The following is a 27,268-nucleotide window of genomic DNA, read 5'->3' on the forward strand; positions in this document are numbered from 1 at the left end:
TTATTCCAATAAATTGCATCAGATCGAACCATCGAGTATCCGTATGCATTGCCAAGACCACAAATAAGTCATTTTTTTCCCTTGTACAATCGAATTAAAATATCTGTGGCGCCGTTGATTTCTAGTTATGTATTATTAACGTCGCTTCTGTAATTACGGGACCCCCAAACTCGATATAACCGTAAGACGTCAAATAATCACTCAAAGCATCTCTCGACTGTAAAACGCCATTGCCTTTGCAAACACTCTGCTAAATGGATGACAGCATGCTTTCTCTTGCTCTCCTCTTGTTTATAGTTGGCTATATTTTGCTGTGTTCTCTGAAAGGGAAAATATTAAACAGATCCTATAAAGGCCCTGCTATCTATCCCATTGTTGGTTATGCCTTGGAGGTCGCTGCAAATCGCCACAGGTTTCTGCAGGGCAACGTCTATACAGCCACGAAAATGCACTTTCTTACGAAGGAGAGGACTTAGAATTAAATGCACTTTCTTACGAAGGAGAGGACTTAGAATTTTTTTTGAAAACTTGGAAAAAACAATGTAAAGGAAGTGCATTTTCGTGGCTGTATAGCCACGGGCGTAGTGTCTGGCTGCTATCTTCTCATCCGACCGTGGAGGATGCCATTCACACTGAAATCTTACATATATTGGGTAAGAGATCATCGCAACCCACAAGTGCTAATGAAGAAGGGGTTAGTTTCCGCTTTGAAGAGTTGAAAGATATGAAATATCTGCATGCTGCTCTGTGTGAGTCAATGCGGCTTTATCCTCCTGTGCCCGTGGATACTAAATGTGTCAAAAGAGATGATGTTTTACCAGATGGGAGTTGTTTGAGAAAAGGATGGAACTTGAGTTACAGTTGCTATGCGATGGGCAGGATGGAAAGTATTTGGGGTCCTGACTGCTTGCACTTCAGGCCTGAGAGATGGCTGAAAGAAGGGGAATTTGTGAATTACAACCCATACAAGTTTCCAGTATTCCATGCCGGGCCTCGAGTATGTCTCGGTAAAGAGATGGCATTCATACAGATGAAATCAGTTGTGGCGTCTGTTGTTCATGGCTTCAGTTTTAAGGTAGATGGTGGGATTGCATCTCCAGATTACGTGGTGTCTCTGACCATGCGCATGGGAGGAGGGCTGCCTGTTGCAGTAGAATGTCGGTGACCTACCAAGTCTGGTGGATTATTGATCAGTAATGTTTAGTAAACCTATCAACAACCTACCTATATTTATTATTTATTTGTGTTTTTAGTAATTGTAATATATTGGCTTATCAATTAATGTATCAAGCAACGAGGTCGGATCTATATTTGTGTTGTCATAATTGTAATATATTGGCTTATCACTTAATGTATCAAGCAACGAGGTTGGATCTATAGTTAAAGCAGTTTGTATAGTGTCACAAATCTGCTCATCGGAGTGGTGACTTGTTTTGAAGTAAAATGATTTTATTTTTCTGTGTTATGATATTTGAATTATGTTAATAGTATACGTTTCATAAAATTCATTCTCAAGTTTAGTTAAAAAATATAATTCTATTGATTAAAGTAGAACATGAGTCTCAAGTTTAGTTAACATTTTTTTTTTTGGTATTGATTAAAGTTGAACATGAGTCTATGGTAGTTAATATTTAAATAGAAATAAAATAAAAGGTATTGTAATTTCTTTTTAAAATGGTATTGTAATTTCATTGTTCATATTTTAAAAATATTAGAAAATTTGAAAAGGAGAAAATATTGTTTTGAAAATTACAAGTAAAATTTATATTATTTTGCATTATTTTATTGTATTTTAAAGTTCTTTTTATATGCAATTATTATAGTCTATGAGACATCTCTTTCAAGCATTCTATTGAATTTTCTATTGTATCTTTTATACATTGATGGATGTTTAGAGGCATTGAGGATGCTGGAAAAGGTCATGAAATTTAAATTCACACTTGTCAATTACACTTGCTTGCGTGCTTCTATAGCATCCTCAACAAATCCATTTTGTGAAAAACATGAAATAATTTTAGTTTGTGAGGACACATCTCTTTGAGACATCATGTCAAATAGTGTATGTTCCTCCTCTATGTTTCTACATGTTTTGTACTTGTTCAACCCAATAGTCAAAATATCCAAACACAACTTAGGACCACAGTTTATGGCCTCTTCCTATCAAAGCGCTTACCCAAATCAGTCAAAGTTTTGTTTGGGTTTCCAAAGTAGTCCATGACATTTCTATTTTGGGATGAAGAGGTTATAAGCTACCTTAACTACATATTAGTGCATATTTCAATGCATATGTTTGTATAAATTTTTAGTTATATATGTTTTTAATATGATGATACATACAAAAGAATTCAATTTCAATAAAGACATTAATATGATTAAAATTCAACCCAAATTATTTAATATGTTATAAATTTGATGCTCAAATTTTAGAAAGCTTGGTGATATTTAATCAACTAAGCAATTGCAAATATTCCATTGTAGGTAGATATACTTTTTGAATTGATTAATTTTGTCACTTCAATATATCATCATATCTATAACAACATTAATAGGGTTGAAAATTTTACCAAAAAACTATTTGATAACAAAGCCAAAAAATATTAAAATTGGATGACGGTTCATTTTTTGAATGGTTACTTCTCAAAATAACCAATCTAATATTACATAGAAAACCCAAATTAAATGACAATTCCAAAATAGATGACATATACAATTGTTTCAAGTTTGAACCAATTAATGAAGTTGACATTCAATGCAATGAATTAAATGAATGAAGACATCTCATTTATAAAAAAAAATTGAGAGCTTATTTTTTTTTCTTTTTTGAATTTCTAATTATAACCAATACAAAGACAAATGACTAACATTATTACAACTATCTAAACTATAAACTTAATGAAAAATATATATTTTTAATGGAGAATAACAAGATGATTTTAGATCCCCACTACTAGCTTTGTTATCAATTCCTTGATAATGGAGGTAGGTGTAGGAGATATTAAGGGTCAAAAGAATAGGTGTTATAAGAATGGTATTTGGGAGTAAATTTGGAGAATGGTAAGATTTTGTGTCCCTTTCAGATGGTCTAGGTGGACCTAGGAGGTAATATTTCTATTAATACTTGTCTAAATTAAAATCATGTCTCTACTTTTAATGAGGGGTGTTAGGTTTCTTATATTATTCCCACTTATTACTTTGTTAAGTTTATACTAAGGTTAGGTAAGAGGAGAAGAATACTATTAATAATTGGGCATATCTCTTTTGAGTTAACCCAACTACTAGATTTACTTTCCCTTCTATGGAACAAATCATTAAACTAGATTAAAAAAATGATCCCGTATCAAGTTATTGACCACAATATTTTCTTTATGAATTTCTTCCTTATGGAGAAATTTATTGGCTTTAGACTAAATATAGAGACTATCGAAGATTTTATTCTTAAGAAATGGAAGCTTAAGGAGAAGGTGAAGATTGCAACCCTTACAATATGGGTGCTTTTCCATCACCTTCTCGTGTAAGGAAGATCCTATTGATGTAATTTGTAGCAATCCATCTTTAAGTTATAAATAATTTTTCGTCTTAAAAATCAACGTACAACTTTTTGGCTTGCCAATAGAATATTGGCATGGGGATAACTTTAGAAGTATTTTAATTTCTTTTGGGGATCTTCATTCTCTAGATGCTATCACAACCATGAGGAAACATCCAGTGTATGAAAGGATCTATGTAGGGGTGGTAAACTCTACAAATATTCCTATCTCTATTGAGATATTACCTAATCTAGAAATATGGCACCAATTTGGTGAGTAAAATTTTATCCCCTTTGTCTATTTTTCATGTAAGTTGTGGAAAAGGAGAGGTGGGTAGAGAGGATGATGCTCAAGGTAAGGACATTTTTTTCTCTCGTCCATAGGAGTAGATCAAAGAGGTGAATAAGGAAAACATACCTTGTGATTCTCTCCCTAATGCTAAGTAAAAGAAATAGATTCCTTGACAAGTCCTAACCCAAGATTTTCTTCTAAAGGCCCCTCCTAATATTGAACAGACTAACTTGAGTCCTCTAGTCATTGAAAAAGTGCTAGAATCTACCTTCCCAAAGTTTGAGGAAGAGTACATAATTTTTGATAATAATTTTTGAGTTTTAGATCAAAATAGTGTTGTAGATGCTTGGGTGGGATGTAAAATCTAGAGTGTTAGGAAATATTCTCAAAAAGAAAAGGAGAGGTGGGTAGAGAGGGTGATTCTCAAGGTAAGGATCAAGTTTGTTCAGGTGTTCAACAATGCCCTTCACTATCGCTTAGTACCTTTTGGTCATATCATCAGTAATCTTTTATATTTTATCAATTCTCTTTAGGCTAAGAATAATATTATTCTTTTCACTAGGCTCCCCTATTTTTTCTTTCTCAATAACATGCTACAATTTACTCACAAGTTATTTCATCTTTGCATTCAAGGATTAACAGTTAATATTTAGGATTTTAATAGAGTTGAAGGACTACTTTTCGATATGGAAAGTATATAGAGAATTGGATTTCATACTCTGCAAAACACCAAGGGTAGGTTCAACACTCAATCCTTAAGGTCATATTACAACTTAGCTTTACATTGACCTCATCCACATCAATAGTAATGGTCAAGGTATAATTCCTTTTGTTGTTTTCCTTTTCATCACTGTCAAGCTCTTCATTCATCTCTTTCAAGGCCAAGACATTTGGAGAAATATAAACATCATGATCTATCATCTCAAAAATGTCTTCAAGCAAAGGAACTTCTTTATCAAATTCATCCACATCCTCCTCATCATTTATCTATTTTTTCTCCTCACTCCTATCATTCTATGAAAGGCCTTTATTCTTGTAAGAGTGAATTAAAATAGGGGACATCCAATTATTGTGAGAGCTATACATATTCTCCACTAAGCCACATGAATAATGACTTTCCCTTTCTTTTTCCATCTCCAAAATCTTCAGTTCATCCTCACTCTTTCCTTTTGACTCCATTTCGATCTCCTTGTAATTCACATTTTTCTTATTCCTCTTAATCAAAATAGTCTTACCCTCACCAATATAAGTAATAATGCATTTTCCCTTTCCTTTTCTATTTCCAAGACTCTTAGAGATATTTTCCTTATTGATCATCATAGTCCTTGGGAATGACTCTTTCACATTATCCATCATATACTAAAAAATTTAACATATCATCCCTTCATGTAGAATGAGTTTATTGTGCTTCTGTATATAAACCTTGACACTATTAGGGAAATAACAAAGAAAACAGAAGGAAAAAAATACTTTTTAAAAAAATACCTAAAGTGATTCAGAAAGGCAAAATGATAGTTACAGGCTCTATCATAATATCCATCTAGAGTAATAAACTAAATCACAACCTCAAGTACCTTCTTCCATAGGGTTTTAATCAACAAAATCACATAAGAGCCTCCTTTTTCTTTAATTAATACCCAATCATTTTTCTTTGTAATTTTTTTAACTTCTTAAAAAAATTATTTGTTATGGTAAAACTGCATAACTCTAGTTTTAAGACAAGTGATCAATGCCATAATTTTAATGTTTAGCTTTAGACATCTTCCTACTAGTTTCACATTCCTCACCTCCCAATCATGGATAAATTATTCCAAAATTTAGGCTTTAAATACTTCATCCTCTCCATAAATGGCACCTTTGGTTCCTCACTCCCTTTGTTATGTAATTCCTTGGTTCTCTCCTCTTCAAAACACCTCTACTATAGGAGCATCTAGTAGTGTAAGGGCAATCCTATATCACCCCCCAAAAAAATGCTTAGTGTTAGTTTCTATTTAATGTGTCTTTATTTTTGTATACCCATTTGGGTCAAATAGACATTCCAACTCTCATAGTTCCACTATTGGTTTTTTGCGTTAGAGTTTTTTAGGGCCTTGGGATACATGGCAATGCTGAAAATAGGTTGTTTTTGTAATTGAGCCATAAGTAGATGATTTTGAGGGTGTAAGTTTGAGAGGTTATTATAATTGTAATTTAAAGTACTCTAGAAAAAGAATCAGGTCAAAAGGCTTTATGGTTTGAAATTTATTGCAATTTTAAGTTGCCTGGAGACCTCCTAAGAATGCTTCAAAGTCAGATTTGAGGCATTAAATGGCCTTGTACAGGCACAAAAAATGGGGAACCAGAAAAATTGGTCCCTAGGGCTATAGAGCACTTGGAGAGGTTTCAAGAAATGTAAACAATTCATCACTCATAGTCCCGGATCAAAAGTTATGCCTCCCAGAAGTTGGACTACCATTTCTGGATTCTTCTAATTTTACACCAAATTTTGACATGTTTTCCTAACCCTATGAAATATTTTAAAATGTATTCCTAACCCCAAACCTAATTTAGGCTACTTAAGACCATTTTTGGCATTGTAAATACAAGTCTTTTGGTGGGGTTTGGGAGAAGGTACTTTGAGAAAGGTTTTTCTCCAAAATCTAATAACATTGTAAGCCATAGGACATGTCATTGTGTCTATTTTCATTTTAATTAATGCCATAGCATATCACTTTTGATAATAATATTCCCCTTTTCTTGTTGTGTTCATTTTGTCTTGGGTTGTTCCCTCATTAACCACCCATGATTTTAACACTAAAAATAACCCTTTGAAAAATATCACTTAACACAAATTACACATCACACAATAGAAAGCCAAGAAGAAGTAGTTGCAAATATAATGCCCACAAAGCTTGGTAATAAATTTGATTATTACACTTCACACTTATGAAAGCACCGCAATTATTAAAAATCATGTCCCCTATACTACCTTTCATAATTAGAAAGATTTGTAAAATAATTAACTTTACTAAGCATCTTGTCATGATTAATGAGTTAGTGTCATCATTCAAATGAATGGAAGAGGTGTCAACAACCACCATGTTGACCAACATGCTAGTGACCTTATTGGATTCTCTATACAGGTGGTTGTTATGGGCCTTTTCAAGATTGTTAATAAATATGTTTGCCTCTTGATTTATATTGTCTACAGTGCAAGATAAAATTGACCTATTATAAATATAATTGAGAATATTCTAGGAGTCTCTCTTAGTCCATAACCATCTACTACTACATTTATCCACCAGTCTTAAACCCTAGAGTAAAACAATCACCTTAGCCAAGTGGTTCATCTTGATCCCAAGAGGGACAACAATGACTTTAATTATATTACATCTTTTATTTCTAACAATCGTACCACAACTAACAAGACAAGGGCCCCCTTTGACTACCTCATCAAAATTCTTCTTAAGCCACCCCTAAGGTGGGCAATTCCATCTTGCACTATCCTATTTCTCTTTATTTAGCACTTTTTTATTCACCCTGACTCATTCATGTTTACCATCACAAAAAGAAAGTTTCTCCTAAAGGTAACTATGGAGATTATCAACAACATTGGTTTTTATCCTTTCAGCTAGCAATGGTAGAAAGATGGAAGAGTCCCTAAACACCCTATTATTTCTTGCCTTCCATAGATTCCACATAACATGAGGGATGAGAAGAATCCACAAGTCGCTATTCATGACAAGGTTTATGACCTTTTGACATCATCCAAAAATCCATTATCTTCTCCATAATAGGCTAGCACAGATTCCACCTCTATGGAATATACATCTAAGTTTCCCATGAAAAAGGGCATTGCAAGACAATGAGGTCCACAAATTCCAAATGCCCTTCACAGAGAAAATACATGTTTTCTTAATAAGTAATTGATAGAAACCAACAAGACAAGGGGCTGGGCCTAAAGTACAAAAAGGCTGAAAAAAATAGTTGGAGGTAACCTCCATATCAACTATCCAATACCAACTTTAAACTTCAAAAATAAGAAGTTCATAGTCAACTTAATAGTACTAGTAGTCTTTAAACTAATATGCATAGCAGACTATAAAATAAAATAGTGCCCTTTACAAAAATTGTTGCTATGAGTCCCCTTAAATGACATAAACATAAAAAAATCATGGGGTACCAAGTTTATAGGTGTAATCATAAACCAGGAAAAAAAAAAAAAGACATAGAGCTAGCTACCATTTTCAATCCCATGGCTATCCTCCTTAATAGGCACATCCTTGTCCCCGTCCTCACCTTTCTCTTTAATCAGTTTGTCTAGGATGGTTTTTAGCCAATCCTCGGCTAAGAACCTATAGATGGAATGAGTTTTCTCATTGATTTTTCCCAAGTCCTTTTCCTCTTTGTTTTCTTGCAAAAAATAAAGCATGGTGGCCATGGAGTGCATGACCTTGGTGGAAAAATCGACCAAGGTTTTGAACCTATACTAGATAGTAGTTTGGTTGTTGGCCAAGTCCCTCATGGGATTCTCTAGCCTTTCTAGTCTCACCTTGCTATGGCTATGCTTTCCCTTCTTCCTTGCACCTTTGGGAGTTTATTTTCTCAGGGAGGTAATATCATCCCCAAACTCCTAGCAAGGGTACACTCAAGAATGTCAAAGACATGGGAGGGACTTATAGGGCTTGGGGTAGGTTTTTTCCTAAGGCATTCTCTTCTTTTTAATAGGTATAACATAAATTCTAAAGGAATCACAAGTAGAATTATGCATTGGGGGGGACATAAATTTTTTCATCTGGAGGCATTTTCTAGACCTCCTAGTGCTTTGCTTACCCTGCCTAGTGTTTGACTCCTACTCAATTAGGCTTATTTTAAACTCTAGGTTAATTTTAAAATTAGGGGTAGGGGTTTTCTTGAACTTCTCATGGCCAAGGCCAGGTCAAGGGAGGCTTCAGGGGTAACAGAGACAAGGGAGTTAATCAGCAGATTCAAGGAAAGATGTTAGGTATAAATTTTATTCATCAGCCCCTAGTGGATGAAGTAGAAGGTTTTCCCCTCCTCATGTTTCCTCCTTGCCTTAAGAATACCATCCTCTAGCAAATGCAATAACAAAAATGGGAAGGAGATGTAGTCCAAATTTCTAAAATGATTTAGGATGGGAAATAGTAGTAGTATAGTACTTGAAAATGGTCCTCTAAGGTGATGTACCACATGATGGCATAGCAGATGATGTCCCAACACTTAGGAGGGGCAGCCTAAGAAAACCTACTATATTCCTAAAATGTGGGCACACTTCTATGAGTCATTATATGCAAGATTTCTAAAAAATGAGATCTCAAATGATGGCTCATAACTCTTAATTCTTGGAGTGCATGGGTTTGTAATGAAGGCCCTTAGTTTGACCTAGTTTATGCAAATGCAAGTACACCATGAAACAAGAGATTTGAGGATCCAAAATGCATGCAAATGGAGATTAAAACTAATATATATGATAACAACATAAATGCAAGAAAGGAAATGCAATAAAAATGCAATACTAATCTATGAAAACAAATATGACTCTAAGATAATATGAAAATGCAAGAATGGACCATGATGATGGAAGCCATGTATGCATGAGAGAAGAAGACAAGAAGATATAAGTTCTCCACAAATAGCTTTAGTATTCAAACTCCAAAAATCGCTCTCCAAACCTGTAGCATAACAATAGCATAATAATGGATGTCAAAAATGAGGAGAGGACTCTCCCTTATAAAGAAATGTGTCGATGTTGGAAGCTTCTCATAACCAATATGGGATAATAGAGTTTGATCCATGTGAGACAAAATTCCACCAATGAGAAAAGAGGAGAAGAATTAAATGAGGGAAGGAAAAAGAAATTTATTTAATTGTTATTTATTTCATTTATTTTTTCACATGGGATTTATTTAATTAAAAGGGAGCAAGTTCTTTTAAATAAATAGTAAATATTAAATTAAATTAAAAGAGGGGTTTTTCTCTTAATTAATTAAATGTGGATGAAGTTAATTAAAAGAGAGGTTTTCTTTTAATTAAATGAGGACTTATTTTATTTAATTAAAAGGGAGATTTTCTTTTAATTAAACAAGACTTAGGATAAAATGATCAACCTTAGGAAAAAAATAATTAAATTTGACCAAGGAAATTGATTTAATAAAATATTGCAAACCATTGATTCAAGAATATTGATAAATTGATAAATTGAATAATGGGGGCCCATAGTCTAGGTAACCATTTTAGGGTGCATACATATGCCCCTCTTTGACTAATGTGTGATCGATTTGGGAACACATGTAGTCAAAGAAAGAAATTGAACTGTGAGATTGATTTGGGATCACAAAACAACCTAGATGTGTGGTCGATTTGGGAACACATCAGGACAAAGAATATAAATAAATTTTGACTTAAAAAAGTTGAGGATAAAATTGATAAAACTAACTCAAGGATTGAATTTGATAGGTATTGCCCCCTCATGATTGAAATCAAAATGAGATAGAGGAGAAACAACAAATTGATAAATTTGATCAAATCAAACAAAAGATAAATTTTTTGATGTAAGATGAAAGATATAAGAATCATAGAACCAAGGTAGATCATCAAGAATGAAATATTATGCTTCAAAGTTGAATTAGAAGAAAAGAAGTGGGGTAAAAGAAAATGGAAGAGATGAAAAGAAATAGAAAGAAGAAAAGAAAAATTTTCATAAGAAATAGAATGCTCCTGATGCAAGAGCATCTTGGGTTTGGTCAATGACTATTTTGGAGTTCATGGGAGGAGGCTTGGTAGTTGCTTTGGTGGGTGCTTGGAATGGTACTTAGTCAAAGAAGGACTAGTGCTCAGCATCCTTTGGGAGCTTAGCATGGTCTATGAAACTCAACATGGTGTTGGAGCTTGGCATGGTCTAGGAGCTTGACATGCTCTAGGAGCACGACATTTTTTATGGAGCTTGACATGGTCTTGGAACTCAGTATGTTCTATGGAGCTCGACATGGTCTTGGAGATCAACATGGTTTGTGGGACTTAGTGATGCTTGGAATTACTAGTGCTCAGCTTGCTTTTGCTGACACTTGGCTTGGTCTTGGTTTATGTTGGTGCCAAGTTGTCTATGAGCCAACTTATGGCATTTAATTTGTGTATAAATTAGTGTTGTAGTCGAGTTGTGGCTAGACCTATATTTAATGTAAGGGGTTTATTTTAATATTTAATTTCTAGACTAACTTGTGGCTTAGTTGGGTATAAGTAGAGGGTCTTGTGGAGTCTTTTAGTCATTCATTCAGAGTGATTATTCATCCATTATGGAGAAGAGGAACACTTCAAGAGTGATTTTTCCTAAGTCTATGGATAGAGCACTGAATGTGAGGCAATTTACAAGAGGATTGTGATGGAGTTGTGAATGTGTGGACATAGTGCCAAACGTGAGGTAGTTTACACTTGGATCTTGAAGACCAAATTTAGAGAAGAGCTAGTAGCTACGGCTTGGAAAACAAGGAGATTTCTTGGAGGCTTGCGAGTACAAGTTGAGATCTTCCTTGGGGGTTTCTACTAGAGTTTGGATCCAGACTAGTTAGGTTTGGATTGGATCTTGAGGGATCTTGTAGAACTATTATTGTAATTGCTCTTGTATTTGGCCATAACCGGGAAGGCCTTACAACCCAACACATTGCATGTAACAATTATATTTTATAGATAAAGAGTTGTGATTTGGTATCTGATCTTGTGTTATTTCTTCTTGCTATTGTGTTTCCACTGCATGGTTATTTTCTAGGGGCTAGGACATCTCCTTTGGGGATTCTCCTACCTTGCACTGCGTCAGCTCCAAAATCAATAAACTATAAATAAGATAGAAATTTTGATTGGGATCATGAAAGAAGATAAGGAAATGAAGATCAAAACATGACCATAGTTGATTAAAAGTCCACAAGAAAGATGAAGGGAGAACCCTCCCAAACTCATAATGTAGCCTAAAAATGCAAACTAACATGAAGTCTAATAATGCAAGCTACATAAAAATGAAAAGGTGTACTTGCAAAAGAGCAACTGTAACATAGGATTTTGTGTTCATCATTCATTAGAGAATGTAAAAGAACTTATTTTCATCATTGGGCCATTATTAATGGACATCGAAAAATCACACAATCATCACTAGCTAGTCACAAGTGCGACTATGAAAATATGTTTGTGATTTATATTGGATCAGAATGTGAAAAGATTCTAACATAAGCATCAAAGACATAAAGGTCAAGATGGCTATGATGTTAGCTTACCCAATTTAATATAACAAAACCATGCTCACATCAAGGCATAGATGCTAGGATGACCATAAGAATGGTTGTACAAAAGTAGTCAAGGATGATGCCTCAAATCTCCTAAGTGTTTTAAGGGGACAACAAGAGAAACTCTAGAGTTTTAAGACCACACCCACAAGTAGAAAATAAATTAAAACATTTCCCATGCCCCAAGTCCTCTAGCTATGCATCCTAGAGAGACTTATTAAACAAGAAAACTCAATGAAAAGCAATAACAGTCAGTACACAAAGAAAAGACAATGACATAAGTCAAGCATTAAGTGTTTGTGTTAAAAAAATTTAAGTGTGTTAATTGATACTGATTTCCAAGGATAAGGATCAAATGCTTGCAAGTAGGGAAGATTACATGACAAAACTGGGTAAGACCAAACCAATAGGTGTTGAAAAACACTCAACGTTAGAGGTTGTATTGAAAAAAATATAATTGGGGTGGTGTTGGAAAACACCATTTGCAAGGTGTCCTAAAGACTAATGCAGCCAAGAGAGCAAAGCTAACATAGTTATGCCCCCTAGACAAAGACCAATTCCAAACCAAGGCAACAAGAACAAGGCATGATGGAGAAAGGCTAAGTGTCGAGGACACACACTAAGAAACAAGGGTGCAAAGATCTCAAGTAGTGCCCATTTCAAGATTTTCACCACTTGATTTTTTATTTTTTTTAGGACTTTTTTATTTTATAGATTTGCTACCAAGGCGCTTGTTTCCAGGTTTCACCGAGGCACTTTTATTTTTATTTTTTTGAATTTTTGAATTATTTGATTTTTTTAGTATTTTTGGCATATATATATATTTTTTTGGAGATACATTAAAGCGCTTATTACTAAGATGGTCTTTTTTTAGGAAATTTTTCAATTTTTAAAATTTTCACAATAAATAATTTTTTTGAATTTTTGAAATATATCTTTTTTTATATTCTTTCATGATCAATAAATATATACAAATGATATACAATGCCCCTAGAAAAAAACAAGGACCAAACTCTCAAGAAAAATCACATCCTGCAGTCCCAATGTCTAGGAAGGTGGAGGACAAGAGTGATTAGCAAATTGGTGGAAGAAATGAAAGATAAGAGAATGAAGGAGAATAAAGGGAAGAAATCCTCCTGGGAAAACTCCTCAACAGTACCCGAGCTAGGAAAAAATTATCATGTAAAGCACATTTGGACAAGAAATGAAACACCAACATAAGATAATTCACAAAAGCATAATGTAAAAGTGGAAAAGATGAAATCCAAAGGAGTAGACATGTCAAGAGGCTTCATAGCATCATATTTTACTCTTTTTTTATTAGATCAAGACCAAAGGGGTAAATGAGAAAAGAATAGCAAAATACTAGAATGAATGGAGGAAAATAGATATGAAGGCTAACATGAAAAGAATGAAAACAAGATCATCTTAAGATAGCTCACAAGATAGCCAAATGTCTGTGTATAGGTCAACATTGTCAAGATCAAAGAGAGAAGACGGAATGGATGAAAGATGTAGAAGAACTATGCATGATGCCTGATTGTCAAGTTTTCTTCATAGTACTTATCCAAGGTGCCACAAGGGAGTGGTTTTCACCAATTTATTTCTCTTTACTTTTGCTACCAAGGTGCCTGATTATTAGGTTTTCACCAAGGTACATTTTCAAATTTTTCATTTTTTTGTTTCTTTCTTTTTTTTCCAAATTTTTTTTTTCAATTTTTTTGAATTTTATTGGAAGAAGTCAAACTTATTAGATAATGCTCCTTAAAAGTTTAAACCATGACATGCAAAGGAGTTGAAATGTTATGCTCAAAGATGTTGATAGCGAAAGGAAGATGGAAGACAAAAATGGAGGGTATGGCTTTATGAAAAGAAAGTGACATTGGAAGATGGAAATGAGGGCAAGATCAAAGTCAACACACAACTTAAAGGGTGGTGAGAGGATGGAGAAAACATGAATGAAGTAAAACATGAAAGAACACGGTGAGTCAATAGAAGAGGTTGTAGTTTAGGTGCATGGAATGGAAGAATACTTTTGGAAGAAGATGAAGTGAAATTCTTTGGAAGCTTGAATGTCAACTTAAATTATTGTTCAACATTAGACTCTCTCAAGAGAGACTTTGGAATCCATATAGCTATAGGACTCTTTTCATTTCTTTTTGATGATCTAAAGATAATATCTTCAATGATGGATTTTGGAACCCATACTTGTATTATAATTTTTTTCTTAGATATCTCTTTTGACTTTGTGCCCCCATGTCAATTAGAGGAGACATGGTGGTCTTCTTTTTTATATGGATTTTTGAATTGTTTCTTTTTCTTATAATGAACATTCAAGTTACTTCCAAAAGACTTGGGACTTGTGAAAAAAGAAGGATGATATGACTAGTTTAGGTGAGTGGGTGGATGAAAAGGATTCAAAGATATGCATCTATGTTGATCTTAAGGAAAGATAGGAGAGGGAGCAATGTAAGGACCCAAGATGGATGATGAATTAGGAGAGTTGCAAGGGGAAATTGAAGGGGCATAAGGACCCAAGATAGAAGGAAGACATGAAGCATTTAGTACTGGTGGGGGAGGTCCAAGGATGGATGTGGAAGATGCAAAAGGGTAATCAATAAGCTCATTAACATCTATATGAAAATCAAAGACATCAACATCTTTAGAGTGAGCATGAGGATTTTCAATAGGATCATGAAGATCTTGAATAGGAACAACTTCTTTGATAGGAGTACTTGAAGCTTGAGAAGACTTAGGAAGAGTAGAAAGTGGAAGGGAACATAGAGTGGTAGAACAAGAAGATGGAAGATTTTGATCTTGACAAGGATCTTTGGATAGCATAAGTGTAGATTTTTTCTCTGGATTTTCAACAGGCTCAACATTGGAAGTAACAAAACTATTTTTAATAATATTAATGGAAGTATCATCTTTGGAAGGTGCAACTATATTAAGGTCATGTTGATTGTCAATAAGCTCAGTGGTGTAAATAGTAGCTTGATCTTGCTTAGGAGAAGACTTAATACATGGTGGAATAAATGAGAAAAAGCCCAGAGGATCAAAAGAGCCATGACATGGATCAGAGACATCGTAAAAATAATTGGATGACATGGAAGGTTCTTGATCTTGATCTTTCCTTATATTCTTTTCTTTATCATTTTTAGACTCCTCTTGACATGAAGCCACTCCTAAGGAGAAGGAAGCATGTTGGAATTATATGGAAGACTTTGGAATAGATGATGAAGGACTAGTTGGAGTAGGAATTATAGTGCATGAAGGCTTAGGTTCTTTAGGTTTAGCATTATCAAAAGTATTTGCAACGAGGTGAAGGTTAGCTTGAGTTTCTTTAAGAGGTAGCCTTTGAGGATAACTATAGGGAACCACATGAAAAAAATTAGGATCTACATTGGATGAAGGATTGGTAGAAGATTTGAGAGACTCAAAATCTTTAGGGGATGTATGGATAGTGGAGGAAGTAGAAGATGGAAGGTGAGCATCAGAAGACAAAGGTTCAACATTAACATGATCTTGCTCAAGAGTGTAATCTTTATTTTCAGCATGAAGGTTCTTAGAAGAAGAACTCTTATGCCATTGATGTTTTATTTCAGTGCAAAAAAATGCTTTCTCTTGCTCAAAAAATATAGATTTATCATTTAGGTATTGTTCACAAAATTTATCAATGTTGTTTTCAAGATTTGACATATGGATTACCATCAATATCTATTTGTGACTCATCCCCTTTAAGCACAAGCATAGGACTAGGATGACTTTTAGGACTTATAGGAATATAATAGCCATCATCATCATAATCATTGTCATTATAGCCATTAGAGATAGGCATATCACAAGACTTTTCATGTTGTTCATTATGGTATGTCTCAATAAGAGGAATAAGACTCTTGGTAGAAGTAGAAAAAGAATGATATTGTGAAGAAGAGGTAGGTAAAGACATACATGAATGATATTTAGAAGAATCATGGTAAGACTTGGAGTATGAAGAATGTAAATGATATTTAGAGGAATCATCATAAGACTTAGAAGATGAAGAATGTGAATGATATTTAGAAGAATCATGATAAGCCTTTGAAGATGAAGAATGCGAATGATATTTAGAAGAATCATGATAAGACTTAAAAGATGAAGAATCTAAACAACATTTAGAAGAATCATGATAAGACATAGAAGATGAAGAATCTGAATGATATTTAGAAGAATCATGATAAGACTTAGAAAGATAAATAATTTGAAAAATATTTAGAAGAATCATCATAAGACTTGGAAGATAAGAAATATTTAGAAGAGGGATATTGAGATATGATATTGTGTATGATCCTATCAAGAACATTTGATTTCTTCCCTTTTCCCATCATTTTTGTCACAAGGTTGGCATCCTTATATCTATTGGAGTAACAACACTTTTCAAATTCAATAAGGAGGTCAAGTTCATCTATGCTCAAACAATGGTCCTTAAGAAGATATTCAAGATCCATGGTTATAGAAGAAGAAGAATCAAGAATGGAAGAAGAGAAAGGATGAATAGAAGAAGGTAGACTATATGATAACGGGAGGAAAAGAATAAAAAAGACATGAAGAAGAGGAAGAATGGAAATGGGAGACTAGAAAGACATGGAAGATGAAGAAGACAGAAGACTAGGGGTCATTTTGTGAAATTTGATACCATTTGAGTTCATTTGAGTGTCGAGAAACATGTAATAGCACTTGTAACCAACACGAAAGAAAAGGTACTAGTTGATAGGATAACCCTAGGTAATGTTGGTACCAAACTAGGATAGAAAAAGCACACTTGTCCAAGAGAGAAATGATAAGATAAAATATTGCAATAGGCATAAACCAACACTACCATAGAGGTGCCCAAAACTATGGGTGAATACCATAGCACATATGGACTAGGAGGAAGATTTACCCAAATTTTAATTAATTAAAATTGAATTTTTATCAAAGTGGATGGACAAGAGATTACTAAGACTCTCCAAGAGTAATATCAAAGAATCCAAGTTATATCTTTCTCAACAAGGATGGTCTCTAACTTACCAAACCAAAACAAGGTCTCTTGTGAAATCAATGATTACTAATTAAAGAGGTCAAAGCACAATAACCCAAGGTGCAAACAAGCTTTTAACAATGGGCTAATTAGCATAATCTGAACTAGATCAACCTAGGGAGAATGAAAATAATAGGACAACAAAGCAATTTGATTGTAAAGTCTCGACTCAAGAACTCAAATTTTGTTCATTTTAAATGTCTAACTAGGTGTATCAATAGATTTTTAATTGTGAACCAGGCACGCAAGAAAAAAATTAGGGATTTCAAGAAAATGTCTTCAAACAATGAGCAAGGGACAAAGAAACCTTGCACATGAACATGAATTGTGTCATAGTATCAATCTAATCCCTAGGACCACTACTATGCATGTTCTCCAAATGATTTGAAATCACACACATAGTCCTAGAAAAGATAATTTGGCATCACTATGGTTCTTAGTAATGTTCAACTCTGTAGCTTTTGCAATCTAGAGTGGGCGAAATCCAATCCCGGTGCACTAGGATTTTGACATATTCTAAGAATTTAATCAATCAAAGATACTGAGGAGATTGTACAACCTAACAAAATACTACACCCATGAATATTTCCTCCACATGAACATTTATATGGAGGTCTTCTTTTTTATATGGATTCTTGAATTGCTTCTTTTTCTTGTATTGAATGTTCAAGTTACTTCCAAAAGACATTGGACTTGTGGAAGAAGAGAGATGATATGAGTAGTTTAAGTAAGTGGGTGGTTGAAAATGATTCAAGGATATGCATATATGTTGATCTTGAGGAAAGATAGGAGAGGGAGGGATGTAAGGACCCAAGATGGATGATGAATTAGGAGAGTTGAGAGGGGAAAGTGAAGGGGCATAAGGACCAAAGATGGAAGGAAGATGTGAAGCATTTAGTATTGGTGGAGGAGGTCCAAGGATGGATGTGGAAGATGCAAAAGGGTAATCAATAAGTTCATCAACATCTATATGACAATCAAGGGCATCAACATCTTTAGAGTGAGTATTAGGATTTTCAATGGGATCATGATCATCTTGAATAGGAGCAACTTCTTTGATAGGAGTATTCGAAGCTTGAGAAGGCTTAGGAAGAGTATAAAGTGGAAGAGAACATGGAGTGGTAGAACAAGAAGATCGAAGACTTTGATCTTGAAAAGGATCTTTGGAGAGCATAAGTGTAGAGTTTTTCTCTTGATTTTCAATATGCTCAACATTGGAAGTAGCAACACTATTTTTAATAACCTTAATGGAAGTATCATCTTTGGAAGACAGAACTATATTAAGGTCATTTTGATTGTCAATAAGCACAATGGTGTAAGTAGTAGCTCGATCTTTCTTACGAGAAGACTTAAGACATGGTGGAATGAATGAGGAAGGGCATAGAGGATCAAAAGAACCATGAAATGGATCAGAGCAATCGTGAAAATAATTGGATGACATGGAGGGTTCTTGATCTTGATCTTTCTTTATATTCTTTTCTTTATCATTTATATAGACGTCTTGACATGAAGCCACTCCTAAGGAGAAGGAATCATGTTGGAATTATATGGAAGACTTTGGAATAGATGATGAAGGACTAGTTAAAGTAGACAGTATGGGTAAAAGCACAAACCTATGTCACCTTTTATAAAGGAGAAGTGATATTAGAATTTAAAGTCTTCAACTTTAACGAAATAAAAGTGGCATTTGTGCTTAGAATTTGAAGATGATGTAAACTAATGAAATGTGTAAAATTGGATGAAATTTATATATATAATTTTTTTAAAAAAAATTAAGCGAAAATTTTATTTATTTTTGAATTTTTAATGTGTATTTTTGAATTTTTTAAAAATACTAAAAATATAGAGTTTTTTTCCCATCAAACAAATATATGCAAATGTTCATATTTTGGTTTGATTTTGGAATACGTTAGAGTTAACATGTATCCCTGGTGCACCGAAAAAGAAAAATTGAAATTCGGCTAATATTTTTGAAGTTATAACTGGTCAAAGTCAAAGTTATCAGAAATAGACAATTTTTTTCTCCCGTCAAAATTTTTCCATCAAATCTACATATTTTTAAAAAAAAATTACATATTCTTGAAGATGACTCTCTACTCTAGTGCATCATAAAAAATAAATTAATTTTTTAACATGATTTACTATTTTTTTTCTTATTTTTGAATAGACATCTTCCTGAATCTTAAGATACCTACTTGTAATATTTTCAAATTATAACATATTATTCATAATCAAAACTTTAAAAAAATTATACAATCATAATCGTGACTTCGAGAACTACAAAAGTATATTTTTAGTTTTAAAAAATACTTCAATTTAGTAGGTCAAATTGGCCTTCAAAGTGAGATGTTTACAGAAGTTCTGATTTTTGCTTGTTTGGCGGCCACATAGGCTGCCACATAGACTATTTCGGCTAGAACTGTTTCAGCCGTAACTGTTTCAGCCGAAACAGTTCCGGTCGAAACCCCCAGTTGGCTTGAGAAACCGCTAGCGGTTAGTGTGAATTTTTGATATAAAAAAATATTGTTCTATCTTTTTAAAAATATTAAATATACAGGGAAAATGAAAATTGGAAGAAGATTTGCAAAAAACAATTAATTTTGAAGCAATTTTGAACAACTGTTTTGCGGATTTAATCAATATTGCAAAGGATCGAATATTTTGAAGGTGCTTTTTTTCTCTTCTAATTATTTTTATTTTTATGTATTATATATTGAACCATTAGCTGATATTTAGTGAAATCTAAATTTATTTATTTTTTTCTATAGATTGAAATATTCAATGGGTAGTAAAAGGAAAAGATCAAGGAAATATGATAGAAAAAGAGATGACAAAATGAAAGGCCATACAAAACATGCTCAAAACCAACCTACTGAAATTCCTGAACATGATGAGATTCATGAAGAAAATGAAAGTAATGAAGAGGAAGAAATCGACAGTTCTATTGATAGAGACAAATTAGAAAGCATAAAAAATTTGATGGATTTGGATGAAGAACTATTTTTTAACCAAATTCCATCTAAAGATATGATAAATGATAACACTATCAAAAAGCATTGTCAGAACATGTGGGATGAATATTTCAAGGATAAAAGTATATTTGGACAGGCACAATTATTTGTCAAGTTATTTAGGAGAAGAGATATGAGACCTGTCTTAGAGTTGTTGGGTGTTGATAACAGGAAAAACCATGCTCATAATATTAATAAAACAATAGTTGAAAATTTGCAAAATGCTTATAACAAAATTGACAACACAACTCGAGGAGGTGATTTGAGTAATGCACGTAGAGAATTGATGACTACTATATCTAGTAGAAAATTGACACATAGAAAATAGGTATGTGCAATTTCTGATGTACTACATATATCTAGAAGAACTATCCAGAGATACATCAAGAGGAGAAATATGCTAGATTATAACATTGAGAATAACTGGGTGAATATTTGTAGAGTTTCTCGAAAAGACAGGATTTCTGAAGAAGTAAAAAGACAAGTTATTGAATTTTGGACCACACATTCTCGTGTTTCTTCCAACAGGCGTGATACTATACAAATCAAAGATCAAGAAATAGGGGCCAAAATTGAACATCCAAAACATTTCATAGATATAACTCAAAGTGAACTTTTTGAAGCATTCAAACAAGAATTTTCAAATGTCAAAATATGTTAGAGAATGTTTGAGAGTTTACGTCCTTCCTTTGTATGCATAAATAAGGTGCGAGAAACTTGTTGTTGTAGAAATCATGTTGAATTTGGTCTACACTTGCAATCATTTAAAAAAGTTATGGGAATACTTGATCCTAATTTGGTCATCCCTAGCAGTACAACACAATTTGTGAGGTCCATATTATGTGATAAATTAGAAGATTCAGATGAATTCAAAGTGCAATGCATCAAAAATCAGTGTGAAGTTTGTGCAGATTTACACAAATTTTCTGAAATTATGCAAGTTGAGAATATTAATGAATCCACACTAGTTTCATGGATGAGATATGAATATGAGACATACCAAAATAATAGAGGGGATGAATCCAGAAAAATTGTATTGAAGGAGAGTGAATTGCATTATGATGAGTTCATGGCCAAGTTTCATCCATTGATATATCCACATATCCAACTTTGTCATAGTGCACGATGGCAAGCTAAACAGTTTCGTGATTCCAAATTTTTTTTTCCACCTGGTTGTATACTTTCAATTGTAGATTTTTTTGAGAATTATACATTTTCACCTCATACAGAGCTCCAAAGCCAATATTATCATTCTGAACAAGTTGCAATATTTGTGCAAGTGACCTATAGACATGCACAATTTGAGGTGGATCAGATAGAAAGATTGGATGAAAATGAATGCATCATCATCAAAGAGGTTCATTTCTATATTAGTGATGATAAAGTTCATGACAGGAGGTATGTGGCTCATTTTTTGCAATGTTCTCTGAAGATCTCAAAAATTGTGGAATAAATGTTTCAGAGCACTAGATTTGGTTTGATGGATGTGCAGGTTAGTATACATGAAATAGTTACACATTTATTTAACTTTATTTTAACTTGTATTTATTTGGACATGTCTATTTCTATTTAATATATGTACTTGGATAATTGTAGATACTTATCATGTTTCATGTTCATAGGACAATTCAAATCTACAAAAGCATTTAATTGGTTAGCAATGCAACATGCTAGAACCAATGATAAGTTTTTATGGAATTTCTTTGAAAGTGGACATGGAAAATGGGAGCATGATGGAGCAGGAGGATGTATAAAACGTGTGCTTCAACAACATGAACTTGTAGGTAAATATATGCATTTTTTAAATGTACATGTTTAATACTCTAATAGCATATATTTTAAATTTTATATATACATGCATATTTTATGTACATATAGGGAATAGGATAGAGAGCGCAAATCAAATTGTTGAATGGTGCAAAGTTCATTTTGCTACTCGAGATACTGAATAGAATAAGCGTTACTTTTGGGAGGTGAAAGGTGAACTAAGTTATATTTATTTTTAATGTCTTTTTCAAATCAAGTTGAGTTTTTAATTAAATATTTATTTTGAAATATGAAATTTAGTTTTTGTATTTGTAACAGATATAGATCGATCTAATCCTTACAATTGTCAAACGATTCCTGGAATTAGAAGTTTACATCAAGTGATGACTACAGGAAGCCATAAACCTCCAGTACTTAAAGTAAGAGAGAAAACATGTTTTTGTGATGACTGCATTAAGGACAATGTAGTGAGTGCATGTGAAAATATTGAGAATGGATATGTTTCACATTGGGATTTGAAGGAGATAGTTAGAAAGCCTCCTTTTGAAGATGTTGACATTGACATTGACATTCATGATCCTGTATATTCAGCTGATTATGAGCGCATTTATGATTTAGTTGTGGCAGGTTTGTGTGCATATATACATATATATAAATTAATATACATGTATATTTGTTTTAAAATTAATTTATATTTATCGTTTTATATACATACAGGAGATATTTTTGCAGTTCAAGCCTTACCAGATAATGCAGAAAATGTGGACTATTATCTTTTAAGATGCACAAAAGCAAAACACAAGTTGCTAAAAGGAACTATAGATGCTGATGAATAGTCATATCCAATTGGATCAGTTGTTATTGAAGGAACATATTATCAAAAAACAAGGGTAATTGGTAGTGGTATTGAATTTATTGAATACAAGCCAGGAGAAAAGGTTTTACACTACAGTAACCATGTTATAGCAACCAAATTACAATTTGAAGCAGCACAAAGAAAAGGACATCGTGGAAATCAAAAGTGGAAATTGCCTATTGAAGAACATGAAAAACTTCTAGAGATAATAAAAAGTAGAGAGGATCCTAACAATACATTGTTTGTGGAGCTCTAGTTTACCTATGTACTTATTGTCGAGCTCTAGTTGAGTTATGCATGTATAGCTCTTATATTTTCATATTTAATATTGATAGGATATTTGTTTTATAATTTTTTGTAAATTGGATCATTTATCTTGCATATGCAAAATTAGACATGCATTGTTATTTTTATTTAAATTCGACATGGATATCTCATTTAAGACTAGGTCTCTTAGGACCTCCCCTTAAGACAACCTTTTTAGTATTTGTATGTACATATAATCTTTATATGTTCTTATATGATACATTCTTTATGTTTGTATATAATCGTTATGTTCTTACATGTATATGTTATATGAACTATGTTACATATTACATGTACATTATATTTTATTAATTAAATGCTATTAATTATAGTTAATTAAGAATGTATGTCATTAAATACAGTTAATTAAATAGAGTTAACTATTAAGACATTAAATATAATTAGATTAAATATAGTTAATTTAAAGGTTAAATATAGTTAATTAAGGCATGTCATTAAATAGAGTTAATTATTAAGACATTAAATATAATTAGATTAAATATAGTTAGTTATAGTTAATTAGGTTAAATATAGTTAATTATAGTTAATTAAGGCATGTCATTAAATAGAGTTAATTAAGTCATTAAATAGAGTTAATTAGTAAGACATTAAATATAATTAGATTAAATATAGTTAATAGGATTAAATATAGTTAGTTATAGTTAATTAGGTTAAATATAGTTAATTATAGTTAATTAAGACATGTCATTAAATAGAGTTAATTAAGTCATTAAATAGACTTAATTATTAAGACATTAAATATAATTAGATTTAATATAGTTAATTATAGTTAATTAAGGCATGTCATTAAATATAGTTAATACATGATCTACATTAAATATAATTAGACTAAATATAGTTAATTATACAGTTAATTAAGACATGTCATTAAATATATGTTATATTGTTATGTACATCGACCATTAAAATTATATAGTTAATTACACTTAGATTAAGGCATTAAGATGAATAACTATACATATACATGTAAACTTGACTATTGAAAATATGAATAACATATAGAAACATGTGCATAACACATACATAAGTTACATAAAAGATGAAGACATCAAAAGATCAATAAAATAGATGTCTACATTAAAAGATCAATAACATACATGTGCATATATCTGGAGAATATAATGTACCCATATCAAATGTATAAAAATAGATCATGTAGATCAAATGTCTGGAAATAACATATATAAAACATCAAAATCTCCATATAAACATGTATCTAGAAATAACATATAAAACATCATTTAGTGTCCATGATATAAACACGTATCTAGAAATAACATATAAAACATCAAAGTGTCCATATAAACCATGTATCTGAAAATAACATATAAGATATCAAAGTGTCTAGATATAAAATGTATGCATATGGAAATAACATATAAAACATCAAACTGTCCATATAAATATGTATCTAGACATAACATGTGTGTAATAAAATAAAAGGCCACATATGATCTAATCAGCTACATCCCCCCTCCTAATCCTGGGCCTTGTCCCCAAAAGAGTCTATCAGTTGCATCTGAACCCTGTGTCAAGTGATAACAAGTGAACCATTTAATTATGTGTACAGACAAATTATATCAAGATCTACATGTATATAAATCAAATATATATATATATATATATATATATATATATATATATATATATATATATATATATATATATATATATATATATATATATATATATATATATATATATATATATATATATATATATATATATATATATATATATATATATATATATATATATATATATATATATATATATATATATATATTGTAACATACCTAGGACTCACGATGTGTAGGATCTGTCGGTGTCTATAGATCAACAAAACGTAACATACTATCACTCAAACCCTATAACACATACACAAACACACACATATACATTAATATAAACATATAGACATATTATTTACTATAATAAAAATAAATCTAAACATATAGAGATATTTACCATAGCATTATGTAATGCTCTGTCGATCTGACTGATATCTGAATCATGTAATGAAAAAATAGTATCAGCATCCAGGTCAATAGTGCGGCCCTGATCTGAAAGAATGGAAGTAAATAGACCAGGTTGTGTGGTGCCACTGAGATCCTGAGTAGGGGGGGTGGTGTAGGGTCCTGAGTAGCTGGGGCTGGTGTTGTAGCCTGGGCCTATGTAGCAGTAGGAGTAGTAGAAGGTGCAGGAATGTCCTCCTGCCTCTGTGAATCCTATGGGACTACTATACGTGACAAAATATGTCTAATCTAAGAGCTCATGTCATGAAGTGGAATCCCTGAGAGCGTAGATAATGCTTGATATGCATCTAAAAGATCAGATGCTAAATATGATGCCAAACGATGCAATGCATCCACCTATAAGACTGCAAAAATTTCTACAGGAGAAGGTATGTCTGCAACTCCATAATCATCATCAACAGGTGTACTAGATGATGCAGCTATGGGAGCGGTACCTTGAGACCATAGCATATATTGACTACATCGATCAGAAGAAATCTCATGTATCTGTGTGGTGACAGTGGCGATGCTCAAAAAAATCTGTGTCCTAATTGTATCATCAGGAACACTCTCACCTGCAATAGCCATCTGTGGACCTCTCAGCATACCCAAAAGGTTTGGACCCACCATTGCCCATTTGTTAACGGGTGCAGGAATGCCCGCAGGTCTAAATCTATTAGAAAGACTCCCCTGACCCTGTCCAACATGCCTTGGATAATCTGTATAGTCAATATCATAGTGTAAATGAAATTCTGCAAACAATTGTTTGCAAAAATATAGGGGGAACTCATCCTTCTGTGGCCATCTATGATGAGTAGCCAACCAACGAGGATACATCAATGGTGTGACGAGTGGATCAGTACACTTCATCACAGAGTAGCCTCTAACTCTGCGACAATCTACATAAGATGGAAACATGGTTTTCACCATGCCAGTGGAAACCTCAGTATCAATTTGTGTGTACTTCACAGTGCCAGTGACACTGTGAGATAAAGAAGAATAAAATGTCTCAATGCTCATATCATCAAAAGGGTTGTATGATTCAACTGTCTGAATCATACAAAATAACTCCTCTTGCATTGCTATGACCTTCTCCCTATTAGGGAGGGTGGTAGAAGAGGAAAGTGAGGTATCCAAAACCTGCATAGCACGAGATAATCTTGCCACTGTATCTCTAAATAATTTCTGTCTATCATGGGTGGAGGTCGATCTACGTGTTGTACCAAAATCAACACTCTGACCCCCACCATGAACACTGGCATCCCCTGAGGATACAGGAGCATGATCCCTAGAACCGGATGCCATAATGTATATATGAAAATAAATATGAGAATATGAATGTGAAGCTACAATTTGAGTGATAAATATCTAGAGATCTGCACATGCATATATATACAAATATAAACATACAAGTCTATTTAAATTAAAATAATTAAAATTTAAATTTAATTTGAAACACATGTACATATAAATACACAACATTAAATGTATGGTGCTAAATGAACAATCATGTAACATACATATGTATTTTAAAACAAATTATCTTAGAGACCATATCTAATGTACATTGTAACTTGCTCATGCAAATGTGAAAAATAAATATTTGTACATGTAAATGTATATGCAATAAAAATAAAATAAAATTTCTTGATTAAATGATAACTAAGTGTACACATGTACATACATGCAATAAAAAAATATAATTCTTGACTAAAATCTAAATTTTGATTTAAATGCTTTGATGATTATGGGGAGTGTAGATGAGAGTTAGGACATAGGGATAGAAAAATTTGTTACTAGATAAGTAAATGAGTTTAGTTAGCAAATGTTAGTTTACATTTTAGAACTCATGACTTAATTTAGTAGTTTGAATTAGAGTTAAGAATGTTAATAGAGTAAATGGGATATAGTTTTATTAAGGTTGATAGTAAGGTCAGTCTATTATGTGCTAGTAAACATATGAATACCTATTACAACCTATAACAAACGTAATGACCTAGTAGGAGTCCCTAGGTCCCCTTAACATATCTATGGATAAAAATACCTAGAAATGTATCATGAGATCATTATGTGTCATTTGATAATGTAAGAATCATCATTACCTTATAAGACCTATTATATCCTAATAATACATATTAAGAGTTA

At 32.7% G+C, this 27,268-nt stretch overlaps 1 pseudogene; it reads left to right on the forward strand.

The window, feature by feature from the left end:
• The first annotated feature begins 254 nt into the window (after positions 1–254).
• The window catches only part of LOC149534435 (cytochrome P450 94A2 pseudogene), a 148,278-nt pseudogene continuing 121,264 nt past the window's right edge, over positions 255–27,268 (forward strand).

The sequence above is a fragment of the Cupressus sempervirens genome, chromosome 10 (genome assembly GCF_028749045.1).
Source record: "Cupressus sempervirens isolate cs-2001-9-10 chromosome 10, ASM2874904v1, whole genome shotgun sequence".
NCBI classification, from domain to species: Eukaryota; Viridiplantae; Streptophyta; class Pinopsida; order Cupressales; family Cupressaceae; genus Cupressus; species Cupressus sempervirens.